Source organism: Zingiber officinale, chromosome 1A (genome assembly GCF_018446385.1).
Source record: "Zingiber officinale cultivar Zhangliang chromosome 1A, Zo_v1.1, whole genome shotgun sequence".
In the NCBI taxonomy this organism is placed as follows: Eukaryota; Viridiplantae; Streptophyta; class Magnoliopsida; order Zingiberales; family Zingiberaceae; genus Zingiber; species Zingiber officinale.
Window position 1 is genome coordinate 177,873,947 of NC_055987.1, and position 4,853 is coordinate 177,878,799.

Below are 4,853 nucleotides of genomic sequence, written 5' to 3' on the forward strand. Positions count from 1 at the left end.
TTCGGGTCTTCTTCCTTGGCACCCCGTGAACTCAAAGGATGATTCACCTTGGACTAAAGATCACTTTCCTTTTGTGGCTGAGGAAATCCATACCCAAATGATATCGAAATCCTGCATGGCGAGGACCACCAGATTTATACATAGCTCACGGTCCGAAATTCAGCCCGAAGCCACTGGTCGGATTCCATGACTTCCCCAGGTAGGGTCGTCAGGAACTTGGAGTTCATGTTTTCTGAGGTACCTGTAATTCTTTGGCAAAAGGTATGGATACAAAAGAATGGGTCGCCCAAGATCAAATAGTGCAGAGCTATATGTTGAAAAATAACTACTTGACTGTTACGACCGTGGAGGCACTAGCGACTTCTTCTTTGGTGAGGGAGAATACTCTGGCACTGGCTGGAACTGGTGGGGCTTCCAACCTTCCCTGACTGATCTGAGGTCCTTCTAGAGTTGCAGGCATATAATGTAGCTGAGGTTTGCCTCCATATTGTATTGGCTGTGGCTGAGGTGCTTTGAGCTTGTTAGGACACTGCTTGGCCATGTGTCCTTCTTGACCACAAGAATAACATCCAGTCTTGCCCAAGAGACAGGCTCCTGGATGTGTTCTCCCACATTTAGGGCAGGGAAGGAGCTTAGTCTGTTTGATTTCTGGTCCTCCCTTCTGGTTACTTCCTGAATTCCACTGCTTTCTTTTAGTGCCCCTTTCCAGTTCTGATTATTTGACTGGGGTTTCTGATTTCCCCCAGTCTTGGTCTCCATCTTGATTGGCTTGTGTTGCTCTCTTTGTGCCTTCATGCTGCTCAGGTAGTGCTCAGCTACTAAGGCTCTACTCACCAACTCTTCTCCAGTCAGGGGTTGATGAGTCCCACTGCTCACATTAAGTGATATCACAGGCTTCAGCATTCTGAGCATTAGTCTGACTCGCTCCTTCTCTGTACTTACTAGTTCTGGGCATAGACGAGCTAGCCTGTTGAATCTTTTAACTGCTTCCTCCACTGTCAGATCCCCCTGTCTGAACTCCATAAACTCCTCGTAGTGCTTGTTGGTGATCTTTTGGCGAAAGAACTCGTCGTAGAACTCTGTCTCAAAATCAATCCATCTCATCCGATTGACCGCCCTCTTGCTTTTGACTCTCTCCCACCACATGCGCGCCTCTGGCAGAAGGAGGCACACTTGACTTTCTCGACGCCAGTCAAGAAGCTCCATGGTGCTCTCCAGAGTTTTGAACCAAGCTGGCATCCTGTGGCTCGATCGTGCTCGAGAAGCTCTCGGTTTGCCACCACCGTATGAGGTAGGCTTCTTGTCTCGGGGTGTGGCGACTCCTTGGGCAAGCTGGTGGAACCTCGCTACCACCGGAGTCTCCACGATTCGCTTGAGGAGTAGGAGGGATGGTTCGATTTGCCATCGATTGGCAATTACTTGTTGCTACTTGTTTCTGAAGTTGGGCAACAACTTCAGAAAGATTGGGCTCAGTTGAGCCTGGCACCTCATTCTCCTGAACATGGTCCTCAACACGAGCGGTACGGGGACGTCCTCTTCTCGACATCTAGTTAAACAAATAAGAAAATTTGATGATTTCTCTACCCTTTCTAAACATACCCATTTATATATTAAGAAAGGAAATAGCTAAAAAAATAAAATTCTTATCTTACTCATTCACTTATAACTATCCATCCATACTGCAAATAATAATGTAAATAAAGGAAGGCAATAAAGAAAGAACTTAAATACTTTCTTACTTGAAAGCGGCAAGGATGATGCTGATGTGTGTGTGATGCTGAAGAATGGGACCTGCTCTGATACCAACTGTAACGTCCACCCTTCTTACTACTACTATTCTCTAAAGATGACCGTTACTTATCTACTAACTCTACTTAACCGGTGTGATTAAAAACCACATGGAAACTCTACCGAAAAATTTCGACAGAATCTCCCCTGTACCGGTGACCATATTCAACAATACATGCAGTATATATACTCAGCCACAAGCGGCTGGAACACATAACTAACAACCACGCAGTATAATAAATCTAACTCAGCAACATTAAAGGAAAACTAATCCACAACCACAACTGAATAGCAAACACAGTATCAAATGTCCTTATAAACAGTTATCAAATTTCCTTAACACATAAAAACTTAATTAACTCAAAGAACAAATCATAATTCATCTTATTTGCAAGGATCCCTAGGACTCCCATAGTGCAAACATCACACACCCCTCTTGCATCTCCTTGTCGCCTTCCTTCATATTAGTTTTCCTTTTTCTTTATCTGCAGTAGGAGAAAGTGCAGTCTATAAGCATAAAGCTTAGTGAGCGCTATCTAACTCACAAAAACTCGATATGCATGTATACAAATAAAAAACATGCTAAAACTGAATGCTAATCTGTAAAGCTACTCATGCTCATAAATAGCAAAGAAATCAACTAACAGAAAAGATAACATGTATAACTACTCATGCTCATAAACTAATAAAGAAAGCAAACTAACTGGAATACTAAAATATAAAGCAAAACATGCTCATCAACTAGCAAATAAATAACATGTAAGAAACTAAACATGTAAAAGCTGCTAGCATAAAAGAAAGCTAAACTTGCTGATCTTTAAAACAAAGTGAAACTTACTTCTTTTACTCTAATCTTATTCTTTTATTTCACTTGTTTAAAATTTATACTTTAATACTTGAAAATAATAATCAACTTCTCTTGGGCCCGGCTTAGTACCATTTTGCGCGCTTCCTAATAGGTTGGGGTAGCTACTAAGAGACTTCTAGGCCTTGTGCCAAGACCTTGGAATTGGACACCTGGATTTGTTTAACGACAACCTTGGAAGTCGGGTACTAGCCTCTTCTTAAAAGTAAAATACTTTTTATCTTAAATACTTCTTCTTTAAATGCCTTGGCATTTTAATAGCATCTGGTGTGCCAAAATCTCTAAAGTCTTGACTTTGGGATTTACTTAAGGCCTTGGCCTTTTTCTTTCTTTTCTTTTTCTTCCTTTTACTTGTTAATACTTCTAAAAGTATTTAATAGGATTCTTATTTTTCCATTTAAAATACATGACTGTTCATGCTTGTTAAAATAGCAAATAAACTAAAAAAAACTGCTCATGTGTATCTAGTAATAAAGAAAACTGATCATGCTCAACTCATAGCAATTAAAAACTGCACATAGGACTAATAAAAATCTGCATTTAAGCTATAAGAAATCTGCATGCCAAGCTTAACTAAAATCTGCATACTAACTAACTGTATGCTTTGGAGGTTGAGTTAAACATGTGTATCAAAGGAACAAAACGTTATCAGTAAACTACATCCAAAACTTTTCCTTTCATAAGCACTAAACTGCCCCCTTTTAGCACCACATCAACATTAATAAAGGTAGCCAATTCCACAATTTACAGCACTAACTAAAGCATTAAATAAATTATGGAACATGTAAGAAAAGGTGAAACTAGCATGTACAATTGGGAGGAACAAAACTGAACAGAAATCAAATCTGCATTTGCTTGAGGAAACTAAATTAAAACATAAACGAATATGCACTTGCTTAAAGAAAAGGCAACTAACTCAAATCTAGCATTACAAATAGCATGTGAAACCTCTAATTTCTTTAGCAATTAAAAGAAAGACTCCTAATAACCTCTTAACAAATTCTTAACAAGAATCCATTTAAATCCTCTAACAAGGTAACAACATGAAGGGAACTACATGCTAATCAACCAGCATATGTTTTCTCATGGTCAACTAAATAACCGGATTGCACAGCAACCCTAAAGAAACTACCCGTGCCCCTTTTCTTTGCCTAACTCAAGTTAAACTTGTTGTAAATTTTACAATCAAAACCCATGTAACTTATTCAAACAATACCTTCACAGAATCACAGAAAACAAGCTAAAATATACTACAATACTTATACTTTTACAGCACAACAGAATCTTGAATTTTCTGCTACAACAGAACTTAAGAGGAAAAGCCCAAGGACGCATACTACTCTTAAATTCCCGGACTACCCCAATCCTGTACTCTATAATCTGAAACAACCTTGGTTCAATAAGCCCTATACAACTTGTTCTTAACCAAGGGGAACCTAAATCCTTAGCACAATAAATTCGGCACAACAATTTCCGAAAGCAAGGAAACGAAAATCTCGGAGCTATCCTACTGCAGGTGAGTAGCAACTCACCTCGCTGTTTTGAACTTACAACCGGAGGAGAGAAAATTCTAGGGTTTCGGGTGAAGCTTGAAGATCTCGGCGGCTCCCTTGAGTTCCCGAGCTCCCTTCGTCACGGTGACCACGTACGGGTGAAGACCGGCCGAGAGAATCCTTTCGCCGGCACCGGAGAGGAACCCTAGCGCCGTCGCCTCGAAGTGTTTTCCGCCCGAGCCGCCGCTGTCGCGCGAGAGAGATGAGGAGAGAAAGAATTTCGGGAGAAAAAGATCCCTTTTCCGAAAACCCACTTAAGTTTTTTCCCTCTTATTATCTCTAGGGTTTCCATATAACTTTACTTTAGATATTTTTCTCTCCATACCTAGTTAACAGAACGAGCATAGCTCAACTGGTCGGGCATGGTTCGGTTGTGCTTGGGTCCGAGGAGTTGGGTTCGAACCCTAGCTTCTACAAACTTATTTTTCTTTTATTTTCTTTTATTTTTTTTAAAACTTCTTCCTCTGGGTAAAAATACCAAACGAACTCCAAAAATTACGTAAAAATACTCTAAAAATTTCTAAAAATCTCTAGAATATTTTAAAGGTATTTCCAAATATTTTTATCGACTTTTAGAACTTGAAATAGGAAAAATTGGGTCGTTACATCTCCATTTCGTCATTCGGGTCCCAATTATTTAAGCGCTG

At 40.0% G+C, this 4,853-nt stretch overlaps 1 long non-coding RNA gene across 1 annotated transcript; it reads right to left on the reverse strand.

The window, feature by feature from the left end:
* Nucleotides 1–2,073: 2,073 nt before the first annotated feature.
* Nucleotides 2,074–4,631, reverse strand: LOC122012720. Its single transcript, XR_006120306.1, has 2 exons — nucleotides 4,186–4,631; nucleotides 2,074–2,273 (listed from the first exon to the last, which is right to left on the reverse strand). It is a non-coding gene; the product is annotated as an uncharacterized LOC122012720 (long non-coding RNA).
* Nucleotides 4,632–4,853: the final 222 nt, after the last annotated feature.